Source organism: Tachypleus tridentatus, chromosome 10 (assembly GCF_004210375.1).
Source record: "Tachypleus tridentatus isolate NWPU-2018 chromosome 10, ASM421037v1, whole genome shotgun sequence".
NCBI lineage: Eukaryota > Metazoa > Arthropoda > Merostomata > Xiphosura > Limulidae > Tachypleus > Tachypleus tridentatus.
Window position 1 is genome coordinate 131,808,169 of NC_134834.1, and position 16,319 is coordinate 131,824,487.

A 16,319-nucleotide genomic window follows, 5' to 3' on the forward strand; every position below is an offset into this window, starting at 1 on the left:
TTTTCTCTCTTCCTTACTGCCTACACTAACGTTTCTAAATTAAGCCTCTCTTGTCCGTTTATAGTTAAACACAAAGCTACCCATAGGGCTATCTGTGACCTGCCCGTCACTAGTATCGAAACCCAGTTTCTATAGTTGTAAGTGCGCAGACATGCTACTGGGGTGTAAGCTTTTTTTCTCCGATCCATTTCGAAAGTAATTGAGTCTCTGACTGCCTCTCGCTCTTCCTTTCTTTTACTCATCAGCATTTCTAACTACCTTTCTCAGATTTTATGATATGCCTAAAGTAGAGCAAAGGCAGACAAGTTTCCATATAGAGGTATCGTCTATATATTACCTAAGAAATTAAAATAATAATATTAAAACTGTTAATGAATGATGTAATTCAAAGACCCTATCTACGAGTGACAGACAGCACAAAATACCACAGAATTTTAAAATTCATATCAAAACTGGCGCGGTATTTTATTCAACAAACCTAATGTCTATGACTGACTGACCTTGTACGCTTTTATAATAAGTGAAGTTTGCGAAACTATGAAAATAATTCCGATTTTTAACAGTCTATTCAACAATGTAATTTTAAATTATATTCAAGTAAAGCGAGCAATTCGGGGGAACTGAATCAACTGACACATTTTGGTTTGGTATTTTCAAACTTTATAGAATCTTTCGAATACAATAATAAAATTTTTGAAACAAATTACAGTATTTATAAGATAAAATATTTGTTGTTTCTATTTCCTAACTCTGTAAATTTCATCACCGTATCAGAACTTGTGCTTAAATTAAATAATACTCCTGGGGTTAAAACGGGAAAATCGTAAACAAACTCTATACCATAGAAGAAACGTTTCTTCGGCAGTTTTACACATTTAAATACTTAAAAAGAGTATTACTTATCTCACTAAAACCTTTTTATAACTTACCTTGCCACCTGGCATCGTTACCTCACGTCGCACGATCCAAATATATGTATATAGGCCACTAACACTGGGAAAAACGGCAAACATCGTCAAGTAGTCAGTACATAAATCGACGTTTACTCAACTCGCTAGAAGGCCGAGTTGGAGATAAAAAACCACCAGCTGACTGCGCAAAACTAAATCCTGCACTCGAGGTTATGGCACCGTAGCACGAGTTATAAATACGAGAGATTTGTCTTACTTCAATACACCATGAAAATGGATGATATAAACGCCAGAAAAGTAAATTTAAATAAGGATAACTCGTGAACACTACACAAGGAGATTAATATGATTTGTTTGTGATAGTACAAAGTTTCATTTCAAGATATAACTCCTACATTCACGACATGCGTACGTCATTTGCTTGCTACATGCTGTAAGGCTCAAAAGCATCCACGCAATACCACGGTCGGAAGAGGGCGCAACGTAATAAAACACAACAAAAATTAACAAGATCTTACCTTTATTTTGATTTATGATAAAATCAACGTTAATATTATATCTAGACATAAAAATTCGTTTTTTCAGACATTACTACTGAAAGACATAATTTAGGCAAACAATAATATAAATTTGGACAAATCTTCGATAAAATTAGAAATGTTAAGTTAAAAAATAGTTTCCATATTAGACGTGCTGGAATGTTTAGTAACCGCATTGTTCAGTCTAAATAACATATCATAATACACATTAACTGCTACACTGTCCCAGAAATAAGCTCGAACGCTTTTAACGCTAAATACCGTAGTTTGATTCTTCGTGGTGAAGAGAGCTTGCGTAGCTCCACTATGTAGCTTTGCGCTTAAAAACAAAATAACAACACATAAATAATTATAAACAAAATATGTAAATCTAAAGTATTTATGCTTTCGGACAATTCAATAAACCACGGAATTTCATTTAAAAATATTTATTTAACTGAGATATTCTTGATTCTAGAAAAAACTCTAAGGTTAACATGGTAGCAATTTAAAGGTAAAAAATGCTCATTAAACCAAACTGTTCTGAAGGTGTTTCATGACGAACGTGTTCAGATAGTTTTTAGCGACAAATGGTTACTAACGTGACCTCAAATTATCTCAAGTAAAATGAAATAAATAATGAAAGAATTTAAAGTAAGAAAAATTATAGAAACTTCTTTACTTACTGTAAATCAGTCTAGTAAGTAAACTTATGCACAAATAATTAGTTAAATCAAAACAATGTCTGAAAAAAAACCCTTCAGAAACTTGGATTCTGATAATTACACATTTTATATATCATTTGAATTATACTCAGTATATTTTATGAAAGTAAAAAAAAGATTTCATCTGTGTGAATTTCATAATTAAACTTCAATATACTCACTGTACTTCGCCGGTGGAACAATAGTAAATCTTGGGATTTACAACGCTAAAATTAGGGGTTCGTTTCTTTTCGGTGGCTCCGTGGTAAGTTTACATACTTATAATACTGAACTTTGGGGTTTGATTCCCTGCGGTAGATAGTGAATATAACCCACTAAACAAACAGTAACAGGTTAAGTAATGATACAATGAAGACTAGACTTACGAGGGCTGTTAAAAAATACGCGGACTGTTTGAATTGCGCGGCTCCAGTTGGTTCCAGGGGAATCCGCTTCGTGTCGCTAGGTTCGCACAGATCAGCCGATTACGACGCCATTTCCCGATTGCAGATATCTTCATTTGTGTATTAGCTACGCGGTTTTAAGTGAAGTGCGATTTTTTCGTTTGGCGGATTTCAGAATGAATGACCTGAAGGAGCAACGACTTGCTGTGAAATTTTGTGTTAAACTTGGAAAATCTGCGACTAAAACTTTTGCTATGCTTAACACGGCTTACGGTGACGTTGCTATGAAGCGTACGGCATGTTTCAAGTGGCATGAACGTTTTAAGGATGGTCGACAGTCCATTGAAGATGATGAGTGTCCTTCCACGTCAACTGACGACCCACACGTCGACAAAATCAACACCCTGGTGCGAGCAAATCGACGTCTGACTGTCAGGGAGCTTGCTGAAGAGTGTGGGATATCAGTTGGATCTTGTTACAAGATTTTGACCGAAAAATTGAAGATGCACCGCGTTGCTGCGAAATTCAGCCCTCAGAACTCGTGAGTTTTTAGCCAAACACTCGATCACTGTTCTTCCCCACCCCCCCTACTCACCTGACCTTGCTCCTTGCGATTTGTTCTTGTTCCCCAAACTCAAAAGACCCTTGAAAGGAAGAAGATTTGAGACGATTCCCGAAATTAAGGCAAATGCGACGAAGGAGCTGGAGGACATTACAAAAGAAGCGTACCAGGACTGTTTCAACAAGTGGAAACACCGTTGGGATAAGTGTGTGCGTTGGGGAGGAGAGTACTTTGAAGGGGTCCCAGATCTGTAACTTCTAAATAAAGTACATTTTGTTTTATGACGTCAGTCCGCGTAGTTTTTGAACAGACCTCGTATACACGAGTGTATGATGGTCTGTACTACATATAGTATTAAGTTTATCTATACATGAAACTCCATAACACAAGAAAAAAAGAGATATCTAGCTGATAGTAAATCTTTTGTGTAGTAGCATTTCACGTAAATAACAACCTTCCACTGTGATACTAATAGAGAAAGCATAGAATGTAATATACTCTTCAAAAAAAGAAACCCAAAAGGCAAATTATGAGACACATTGTTAAACAAGTTTATTCCAGGTAGTTCTGTATGACATGTGTGAAACTTTGCACATTCACTGCTGAACATCCAAAGTCTACAAAGGCGAAGTCCACGCTCACTAGTTGAAGTTTAACGTCACTCAACGTCAATAACGAGTATGACCCCGTGAGCATCAATAACTGCTTGGCATTTCCTGCTCATGGAAGCGATGAGATGACGAATCACATCCTGTGGAATGGCTGTCCACTCAGCCTGCAAAGCTGCTGCAAGCTGAGGTAGAGTCTGCGGTTGAGGTTGTCGCTGTCGCAGACGTCGGTCCAACTCGTCCCAAAGATGATCGATGGGGTTTAAATCTGGTGATCTGGAGGGCCATGGAAGAACGTTGATGTTGTGGTGTCTCAAGAAGACAGTGGTGAGTCGGGCTGTGTGATGACGGGCGTTGTCATGTTGAAAAACGTCGTTGACATTCACCATGATGGGTTGCACATGGGGCCTAAGAATCTCGTCAACGGTTGCGTACGGTCTGATCGGAAATCCTACGCAGCCCTGGTATGGTTGAGGCAGTAGACGTCGCAGTGGTGGTCCTATTCCGAAGGTGAGGTAACCGGATGTAGCGATCTTGTGCGGGCGTGGTCACACGAGGTCTGCCAGATCATGGACGGTCACATGTTGATCCATGTTGTTGGTGACGATTCCATAGCCTTGTGATGGTGCTTGGGTGGACATTCACAGCTCTGGCAACATCTGATCGAGATTCACCTGCTTCCAAGCGACCAATGGCGTTGTTGCGTTGTGCTTCAGTCAGTCTTGGCGTAACTGTATTGCGTGTCGGTGGCTTAACACTGAACTATGGAAACCGAGAACCCATCACTTTTATATGGATTTTGCACAAGTTGCACTTGCAGAACATGCAGATCTCTCAAACAAATTTATTGGACACGAATGCATTTTGGCGAAAAATCCGATGTTTTCCTTCGTTTTCAAAGTGCACAACTTTTATTGTCATTTTGATCTGACAATCAGTGCCTTAACACGTGTAACATCACATACTCTGAGCTTATAACGTTAATACATATATTTCTCTTTAAAATAACAAAACTATCCCTTTTGCGTTTCTTTTTTTGAAGAGTATATTTATCATCATAACTTTTGCTTTAAAAACCACTTTTATACGAAGTTGGACACCTTTAACTTACCAGTTTTTCCTGTTATATAAAAATGAATTCTGATATTTTAAATACGAAACGACATTGTGAAATGAGTTACAAACAATATATATTCTGAACTGTATTCAAGTACACCTGACTCAACACTAACATACACCGTGGTGTAAGAAATAAATGGATGAAACATCGCTATACAGCATCAAAAGTGTTTTTTAATAAGCAAAGCGTAGAACCATTTGTGTGTTTTCACGTGATTGGCGTGATTCATTTTTCAAAAACTTTGCTGACTGGCATGCTTACCTGTTACATCTCATCAATCCAGATTAAAACGTCATGACAAACGTTAACCCTTATATTAATGCTATCCCTGCAGAATTATTGCACGAAATGGATTAGAAAGTCACTATAGGCTCTTTGTTTGTTTGTTTTGGAATTTCGCACAAAGCTACTCGAGGGCTATCTGTGCTAGCCGTCCCTAATTTAGCAGTGTAAGACTAGAGGGAAGGCAGCTAGTCATCACCACCCGCCGCCAACTCTTGGGCTACTCTTTTACCAACGAATAGTGGGATTGACCGTCACATTATAACGCCCCCACGGCTGGGATTACGAGTCGCACGCCTTACGCGCTAGGCCATGCCAGGCCCACTATAGGCTCTGAAAACTGTCAAACACAGAAGTAAAGTAGTTATTTAATATCACGATACTTATCTAACACATCTGGACTGTTAGAAAAAGCTTTCAACGAATGGTCATCTGAAAACTTGGTTTTGACCAATGACAAGCTACAGTAAAATTAAAATGTATAAATGTAAACTTCTGGGAATAAAAAATAGATAGATATAACTGTTCTCAGAAATCTTATACCTTGATTTTTTTCTAAATAGCTTTGTTTATCATATCTTTACTGATCACAGCCCAACGAAACTGATCAGTTCGAAGAACCTGGTTATTAGTAGGTTCAAAGTAGTAAAACGGGTTTCTGTGGTAAAGAAATAAAGTAAAAAAAGAAGGTGGATTTGGTCATGACTCACTCAGTTCTTGCATTTTGTAATAGTTATATAATTAATCATTAAAATACATTGTAAAGAGTAAGTTTGAACCAGTTGCAATTAAATAAAACGGAAATACAAATGTGTTTGATATAATTCTGTCCATTTTGGCTAGTATTAACTCTAAAACTCACATGACCTTTTTTTTTTCGTGACATAATTTCTGAAAATTTTAATACAGAAATTATAAAAATTTGATTAGGCAACAAAAGACCTGTGTTTTACTATTGCATCAGCAAGCCACCAAAAGAAAGTTGGTTTTGTAGAGTGTAAATACTTGTGTTATAGTAAACGCACAGGTCTGGAAGTACAGGTTATTGGATAATAAAATCCAAATTAGCGGTTATATAAAATACAAAAACAAAAATAATTAATTAATTAACTTTAAGTTATGGTGAAATGACCATTACTCTAAGAAGACGTTCTGAAAATAAGGTTTTCTCATTTAGCAATCTAATTATTTCACACTAATCAAAAATCTGTGAACTTAAAGTATTACCTGTCTTTGAAACTGAATAAATCACTGATGGTGCATTGATACATTACACCAAATTTTAATTATAAAAGTTTAATGACTTTCAGTGCATTTCACCAAAGAGTATTCTGCTGTAAAACAGATATATTAACATTAACATATTGCAGTTACGTTCTCCAGTACAGTAATTTCATACAGAGACACGTAACAATTATTTTCGTTAAAAACTCCAGATCCCAAACAAATTTCATTGAACGTAGAAATTCTTATTCACAAGAGCGCGAAGAGTGAAATTTATTGATATAATCTATCTATCAACCTACAGTTCTTCCCAACAGTTCAATATGTGTAGAAGGGTATATTCTTATATTTTGTTTCTCTCACTTCTGCACTTTGAAAATCGTTGTCACCAGGAGCACTACTCGACCTGAAAGACAAGATTGTTCGTTTTGAATTTCGTGCAAAGCTACAGGAGAACTATCTGTGGCTAGCCGTCCCTAATTTAGTAGTGTAAGACTAGAGGGAAGGCAGCTAGTTATCTCCACCCACCGCCAACTCTTGGACTACTTTTTACCAACGAATAGTGGGATTGACCATCACTGTTTCCTTTCTCCATTGAACAAATTCATCATATTATTATAAATTTCACTTAATAATATTTTCAGACAAAAGCATTTTATATTTCTTAATGTTGATATTTCCTTTCTTGATAGACCTCCTGTTTAGATTTTGTAGGATGTAGGCAGTCTTTTGATTTCCTTAGAGAATACTTTTTATTTTTCATTAGTGACTCGTAAAGTGAAAAACTGTCCTTTAGCGATAAAAGAGTGAAAATTTACGTTTGTACACAATATAAAACTGCTTTTTCACATCTTCTCAAGCCACATAAACCCGATTGTTGACATCAATTAATTTTCTCTCACACATATGATAATGAAAAAGGTACATATTTACTTAGGGGTGTCTCCTTTTCTGTATCAGCAATTCTCTTGCGAACAAAAGTTGTTCAGTATTTGAACAACCATGCTTCTAAACATGTATGTTATGTCATACATGAGATTTGGAAAAGCATTGAAGATCAATGGGATTCAAACAACGAATGTCGTCAAACAAGTTACTGGCATTCTTATAAGTTTGCAATAACTTTGACAAGTTTGAACTCAGGACGACAACGAGCAGAGTTAAGATAAATTTATCATGGGATTTATTTGTTGCTGTCTTTGTCACTTAGGAGTTATATGTGATATTTTACAGACTGTAAATAACTATTTTACATTGCAACTTTCATACTGTCAAATGCAAATAATAATAATAACAAACATCTACTGAGATCGATAATCCTTAGTCACGTCAAAGCTACGGCAGTCTCTACGAAACCTTTAACAAATTAGCAAGCTTGAGGGCAGGCCATTTTCTTTTGTGAGAATGTGCATTGCAACAATAAATCTTTCCAATAGTAGTAATAAGTGACCTTATAAGGCCTTTTTTTTTTTATTTGACACTCAGTGTTTAGTTTGACACCTTTGAGGAGTGTTTCACTACAACACAAACTGTAACTAAGATTACATTGTTTCAATTATTTAAAAACTAATTGAAGCTTTTCACAATCAGTTACGGCTTATGCATTAGTGGAACATTCCTGGAGAGGCTGTAAAGCAAATCACTGAGTGTCCAATTAAAAATATTTATGGATTTATAAGGTTGTTTATTACTAGCATAACATTTATTTTATGCGCCAATATACACTACAGAAATTTGACAATAAAGCTTTGTTTCGTATATTTGTATTGTGGGAATTTTTAAATCATGTTTTGTAAACAGTACTAATTATAAATGTAAATAAAAATATTAAAGTTAAAAACATCAACGTTATATATTTGTGATTTTACAAAAGTGTACAAAAATAATTTTAAATTAGAAATGACTTTATATTTTTATAAATATTACTCAAAGCTCCATATTTTTCAGTAACAAATATTATTAAAATGTACTTGACAAGATTTGTTAGTTTTAAACTATTCAAAGGTTGACTTAAAATGATTAAAATCACTCATCCAAATAATCGTATAACAAATTATCTTTTATTTAATGGATTTACTGTTATACGTTTATTTTAATAACAATGTTTGCTTCAGTTTAATGCACGTAATGTATACTGTTTCGCCTGTTCTCAAAATTCGTAGAAGATTCTAGAGAGTAAGAATCAACAATATATGTCTCACAAAAATATTAGCGTATCTTCGAATATTGTTGAGCTTTTGAGAATCTCTTCTAATAAATACAAAAGTTAGCAATTGCCAGACGACGAAAGACTGTTTTAGAATATTTTTAGTTTGCTACAATTAGTATACTATACACCTCGGAAGATTTTATTGTGATAAACGCTTATTAATTAAAAAACCAAATATTTGACCAGGAACTTTTATAGATTTCGAACGTTACGAATCATGCAGTTTCAGGGATTTAATTTCGGACGATAGTATTTCTACGAAAACATTATATATCTATCTTCCTCTATGAAAAGTAAATTTGTAAATCGCGTTAGGCCAAACAAAAATAGAGCTAGTTAGTATTCTCCTCAGATGAAGTATATTTGCTAATCTCATTAAAATGGATACGCTTATCGTTTGGAAGAGTTTGTTTAGAATTTCGCGCAAAGCTACTCAAGGGCTATCTGCGCTAGCCGACCCTAATTTAGCAGTGTAAGACTAGAGGGAAAACAGCTAGTCATCACCATCCACCGCCTACTCTTGGGGTACTCTTTTACCAACGAATAGTCATAAGCTGGGCCTTATACAAAGTTAGCTTTAAGTAAAAAATGCCCGAGTGACTGTCATGGCAATGGTTAAAAAAATGCGATATTGTTCTAGAGGGATGTTAGCCAGGGTTTCACAAGGAAATAAAATGCAATTTTATTTCAAGGGAAAACAGTCTTTTGTTTGGTTCAGTTTGACTTTATCATACTGAAAAAAACGTATTAAAATTTCCTATTTTGCGGAATTGATAGCTGTTGGTTTCACTTTTACTTGAGAAAACCACACATTTTTCACAGAAGAAGTTAGTACTTGGTACAGCAAGAGTAATAGCTGACATCTAACAACATTAAAAATATATATCTTAAAGAAGTATTTTAAAATCAACTAGCTAAAGCAAAAACGGTCAGTTAGTTCAATAATTGATACAAATAAAAATATACATTTATGTTTCCATTCAGTTTAACTTAATTCAAATATAAAATACTCAACTGTATAATTAAAAGAATCTTATAGTTAAAATCCCCTTCTGACGCTATCCAAATGGCGAGGTGAACACTGTATCATTAACAGATGTCACTGTTCTACGTTAAAGAGAGTTGGTTCTTATTAAGCACAAAGCTACACATATGTATTGTTATGTTTTTATGAAAATGTTTAAAACAGGACCTTGGAGTTAGTTATTCAGTTTATGATAAACAAAACTTATAAAAAGAGCGAGATAAAATAGTAAGTTTTTGTAAGAGGAAATAACTTTATTTTAGTTCCAAAAATATTATCATTTTATGAGTGGTTCAGGTTGCAAATTGGTTGTTAAACAAAGAACTCAGACAGAAAAAGCTATAAAACCTATACTTCTACGACCAAGTATCCTATTAAAACATTTGCTTTCGTGTTGCAACCTATTTGTTTAGCTCAAATATCTTAAACATTGTATCAGAACTGCAGAAAAATAAGATATATCATAATTGGACTGCAATACGATCTTAAAAGAAATGAGAGATGAACTTTTTTATTCACTTTTATAAGAATGAAAAAGATAACTCTCTACTACTTGAACATGAAAGATGTAAAAGAAACAGTCAACATGAAAAGGCACTAAGGTTCATTGTATTTTTTTTATACTGCTTTAATAAAGTTTTGTATTGGTGTCCTCTGGTGGGTCAGCTACAAGTTTATGAACTTACAATGCCAAAATTGGGAATCCTTTCACTGGTTCTCTTGTTCGGAATAAAGACCACAGTTACACAAGGGGCTGTCCGTGCTTTGCCCACCACGGGTATCGAAACCCAGTTTCCAGCAATATAAATCTGCAGACATACTGCTGTGTCACTGGGAGGCTTGAAAGAGTGTACCTCCATTAGTGAACCATTCTGTATTACCCAAGTTAATACCAATATATAAGCACAATCCGTGCAAGCTTATTTAAAGTGTAATGAGCCAACTAAAACTCTAATTCAAATATTCCTTAAATAATTGAAAGTTTTCTTACTTAATCGAGATATGGAATATTTACATAAAATAAAAGAGTAGATAAAATTAAAAGACATTTAGTTTAATGCATTTCTTGGGTAATGCAAATAACATAAGAGTGAAGAAGACAGAAGGTTTGTTTGTTTGTTTTGAATTTCACGCAAAGCTACACGAGGGCTATCTGCGCTAGCCACCTATAATTTAGCATTGTGAGAACAGAGGGAAGGCAACTAGTCATTACCACTCACTGCCAACTCCGGGGCTACTCTTCAACAACAAATAGTGAGATTGAACGTTACGTAATAACACCTCTACGGCCATAACGGCGAGAATGTCTGGTGTGACAGGGATTCAAACCCGCGACCCTAAGATTAGAAGTCGAGCGTCCTAGCCACTTAGCTATGCCAGGCCAGGTAAGAGGTATATGCTTGAAGCGATCATGACTAAATCGAAGGAGTCGTAAGTAAAAAGTGTTTCTGAATTTACTGTAATCGAATAACTGCTTGGTATAAATGTTAAGCTCAAAGTTACAAGTTGGACTAACACTATCTGTGCTTTGCTCATGGTAGGTAGCGAATTTCAATTTTTAACATTAAAATCTTAGACATACCCTTGAGCCATGGGAAAACTCGAATGGCTGACAATTTTTTAATGAGGAAAACTACTCAAGCGTCATGTAAAGAATTTAATCAGCAGATTGCTTTGAGCCTAATCCACAAGATAAATTACTGTCTCATTTAAAATAATTTTGCGTTTAGTCTCAATACGATTTGACTGGTCATAATATTTTGCTGTCTATTTTGATTCAAACTATTTTATGTTATATTTCATTTAGAACTGTACTGATTTAATTTTGTCAATGGATTTTGTTTAATGCCTACTACTATCTACAACTGATATTTGTATATTTTTGGTTTTTATCCCTCGTGCCTGGTTAAGTCATAAACTGTATTTCGTTTTATTTTGGAGTTATATTATGTTACTCCTCATTTTATACGTGTTGCACACCAGGGGCGTAGATTTTTTACACCCGATGGGGGGTGGGGGTGGGGGTGATTTTGCAACCACTTATGTGGACTGTTCAATTTGCAAATTGGTAATCTCTGATTACGTGAACCTGAAAGCTGTAAACATGCAATCACAGAGTAATCTTGTAGCCACGATACTTGCATGTATACGTAGGTCTACTGACTGATACTTATGAACTATCGCTTAGATCGAAAAGCTTAGAAGTACGCCTATATTAAAGATGTACATTTCGGCTGCTGAAAAAGCCTACATCTAGGCCTAATTATGTAATTCGATTGGTAAGAACACGAGAATTATAAGAACAAACACACAATTTGTAGGCCTGTGATGCAATAAAACAATTCAACAGACCAAACTGTATGGGGGATAATTGTATGCACCATACCCCCCCACCTAAAATGAAGGGGGTGTATACCCCCCTCCGCCCAGGATCTACGCCCCTGTTGTACTGTATAAGGGAATTATTTGATTTTACAGCGTTACACTCAGGAGGTCGATATTCCTCGGTGCACACAGCAGATATATACTCTGCATTAATTAATTAATTAATTTTACTTTGATATCTATTTTATTTTTCAAAGTACCACACATTAGTAAAACATTTGAGTTCATATTAGTATTTTATAGCAACAGTGCTTCTTTAAATACAGGATTTCTACAATAATACAAAACAATTACATTCGAAGACAAATTTTTAAGTTCACTTTACTTAAAAGGCTTAACTAATATTAGGCCTAAGTAAGACTTTAACGTTTGTACATTTTATGCTTTAGTTTAATTGCATTGTTGTTTTCTTATAGCAGAGCCACATCAGGTTATCTACTGAGTCCACCGAGGGGAATCGAATCCCTGATTTTAGCGATGTAAATCCGTAGACTTACCGCTGTACCAGCGAGAGATTTAGTTTAGTTAAGGCTAAGCCTTACCGTCCTTAACACTATCAGTAAATAAACGTTTGATGTTATTACACGATCCAATATTAAATCTTATTAAAAACTGGTAAGTTCGGTTATTTTAAAACAAAGCCACACTGAGGTATCTGCTGTGTCCAACCCGGGGAACCAAACCCTGGATTTTAGCGTTGTAAATCCATAGACTTACCACTTTCCCATTTAGGGACAAAGTGAGACACTTTTACGATGTTGTTGTATAAAATCTATATTAAAATATATTAACATCAACCTTTTGTTCACATCGGCCGAAATGAAGTACGCACGCATGCAAAATTTTTAGAATAATATTAATATAAATATTATTAATTAAGATTAGATAATCGCAGTGGTACAGCGGTATGTCTGTGGGGGCTCATCTCGTTGAAAACCGGGTTTTGATAGCCGTAACAGGAAGAGTACAGATAGTCCATTCTGTAGTTTTGTGCTTAATTCCAAACAAACAAATTATTTGATATAACTCTTAATTTCACTTGTAATTTTTCATGTTCATATTTTGACTGAGTTAAAGTTTTAGTTATGTTATCGCTGAGATCTGAATTTACCTGTACAATGTTTGAAATTTTTTGTGATCCAATTGCGATTACGTTCATTTTAATCGGGTTTCATTTACTTAGCGCGTAAGGCGTGCGACTCGTAATCCGAGGGTCGCGGGTTCGCGCCCACGTCGCGCTAAACATGCTCGCCCTCCCAGCCGTGGGGGTGTATAATGTGACGGTCAATCCCACTATTCGTTGGTAAAAGAGTAGCCCAAGAGTTGGCGGTGGGTGGTGATGACTAGCTGCCTTCCCTCTAGTCTTACACTGCTAAATTAGGGACGGCTAGCACAAATAGCTCTCGAGTAGCTTTGTGCGAAATTCCAAAACAAACAAAATTCATTTACTTATATTTGGCCTAGTCCTGTGAATTTAAGTTTGTAAACTATGATTCATCCTACAGTGTTTGAATTTTGTTTGTATTTAACTTAGTACATATCATTATATTCATGACTTGTTGATGTGATCTGAGAGACGCGGGCTCGATTCCCCGTCACACCAACATGTTCGCCCTTTCAGCCGTGGGGGCGTTATAATGTTACGGTCAATCCCACTATTCATTGGTAAAAGAGTAGCCCAAGAGTTGGAGGTGGGTGGTGAAGACTAGCTGCTTTCCCTCTTGTCTTTCACTGCAAAATTAGGGACGGCTAGCACAGATAGCCATCGTGTAGCTTTTTGCGAAATTCAGAACAAACAAACTTGTTGATGCTAATTTTTATTCTATACTTAATTCACCTACATTTTGAGTTAATACTTTTTAATTAGTTTTGTGATTTCCATCCTCTCACTCTTATTTTTTTTTAAACTCAAGGCTGCTGAGGCTTTATTTGTTGTTAAAATTTTTAAGAATACGTATTGAACGTCGGGCAGTTTTGTGTTATCAGCAGTAATATACAAGTCTGAGAACATGATTACACAGACGAAAGTACAAGAATTACAAAACCTACGGTCTGAGACGGTTTGGAAATAAGAGGTTGGGGTAGAGCGTACAGAACTTTGAATACATTACTGTTAAATCTATTTTCAATTCGAAAATCGACAATTCATGTAATAATCACATCCAATATAAAGTCACTGTAAATGGCATTTATCACACCCAATGTTGATATTGTTTGGCGTTTAGAAAGTGGTGTGATACTACCGAAAATCTATCACTTCTTAGAAAAGTGTATAATAGTCCTTTCCAATGCAAAATATTCATACAGTTATTTCATAAAAATGTATCTGGATCGGAGATTTAAAATTTCAAAGTCGGGGATTTCTTCTGCACTTAAAAACAGTAAAAACAAAGGAATATGAATCATCTTGGAGCACCAAAACCATCCAGAAAGTGATCTGCAACAAGTTGTACCCCAGATGAGATGCAAAACGTGTAGCATCTTGTAACAGGTGAGACTTCAAAAACACAAAGGTCAGTGATACAAAACAATATACATAGCTTCATCATTATTATACAAAATAATAAAGAAAGGTCTCCATAAGTTACGTGTATACAAATTGTTTCCACATTATATCCGTTCAACAGTTGTATACCTCAAGCAGCCAAAAAATAAAATAAGTATTCATGCTATTCTATAATAAGAAATACCAGTCAAGTCACCTATGCAATTAAACCAGTGAAATGGGCTCTAGAAACTTGTCATCCTCATACATTAAACAGCTTATGAAAAATGTACAGGAGGTAGTGTTGTGTTTTTGACTTGATAGACTTACGAATGCATATTGTTGAATGAAAATACGCTGCAGAGTTACTGTCAAGGTGCACAGCCATCAGATACAACATGTATGATCATGGGGACACTCCAATTAATTTTAGTAAGCATATTCAACTCTACAGCAATTGGATGTCACTACGCTTTCAGTCTTTCCATAACTTAATTTTTCAAAATTAAATGTATCGCTTTTTTGAAGAGTTGAACTTGCACCTACTTATTACTAGTTTAGTTGCACTGAACAGGGCCTCTCTACACTACTTTTTTTATTCTTCTTTTGTCTTGAGCAGTCACCTGGCATCAAGCTAATATACATATAATTATCTGAATTAATCAGAGGAAGTTATTTTGAACACAAGACATGTGCATTAATTTCCAAAGGACTGACTTGTGGTGTGTGCAGCAAAAAATTGTTAAGTGTTTTTCTGGTTGTCTTAGTAGTGTTTGACCAGACAAAGTTCACTTGTCCTTTATCTTGGTTCAAGTAGCTGTAACAACAAAAGATTGTTAGTACATAGATGATCGTATACTCTGTATATATGACATTTACAATTACACTTTATTGAGATCAATAAATATTTTGTCTTTGCTCGAGCATGTGCTCAGTCTTATTATTTTACTATTCTGGTTACTTACTTTATATAATTTAGCATAATCTTTCTATTAACTTGCTTCTTTCGGTTTCCTTGTTGAACAAACTGATGCCGAAAGCCAGTTATACCTCTCTTACCTAACTAGATATTGAATGGAATTTCGCTAATTGCATTCAATGGCTCATAATTGGTAATTTGTAAAAAGTAATCCTAAAATACACTAGCCTATGACAATGAATTAGGTTCCCTGTGGTTAACTAAGCATTCTACATTAACAGGATATACCTAATTTTAAATAGCGCTAATCTTATTGGTAACCCTTTCTTGCAGGACAAAAAGTTAGCTCAGGACCACATATGATGTTTTTCATGACATCTATACTGGCGAAGTTATCCAGTTAGCTTTGAATAACTTGGCTAATTTAATGGTCAAGAGGGAAAATCAGAATACTGAACAATTCTGAACTTTGTTTGGTTCAGTTTGACTTTTTCATACTGAAAAAAACGTATTAAAATTTCCTGTTTTGTGGAATTGATACCTGTTGGATTCAGTTTTACTTGAGAAAACCACACATTCTTCACAGAATAAATTAGTATTTGGTTCAGCAACAGTAATAAACGTTAATTAATATACATTCACGTTTTTCACTGCTGCACAATTATAGTTTTTTGTTACGTGTGTTAGAAAAAAAACGTATTACATAATAGGCAATCTAACTTTTGTTGTTATAGTACAAGGTGTTTGGAAAGTCTCTGTGCAGTTTTGTCTGTTAATAAATATATAAGTGCACAGTGACTTTCTGAACACCCTGTACAAATCTATGCAATGACTGCCTACACTCTTTCCACAATGGTGACCCCCCTCAGTGGCACAGTGGTATGTCTGTAGACCTACAACGCTAGAAACCGGGTGTCAATACCTGTGGTGGGCAGAGCACAGATAACCTCTTGTGTGGCTTTGC

The 16,319-nt window shown here is 35.2% G+C and overlaps 1 protein-coding gene across 2 annotated transcripts in view; it reads right to left on the reverse strand.

Annotated features, from left to right (window-relative positions):
* Positions 1-1,758, reverse strand: part of LOC143230331 (inositol hexakisphosphate kinase 1-like) — a 61,767-nt gene extending 60,009 nt beyond the window's left edge. The window contains exon 1 of one of the 2 annotated variants that reach the window (XM_076463698.1): positions 930-1,758. The gene's annotated coding sequence lies outside the window, so the exon portion shown is untranslated. The remainder of the gene's footprint in view (positions 1-929) is intronic. The other variant, XM_076463699.1, reaches the window with a different exon arrangement.
* Positions 1,759-16,319: the final 14,561 nt, after the last annotated feature.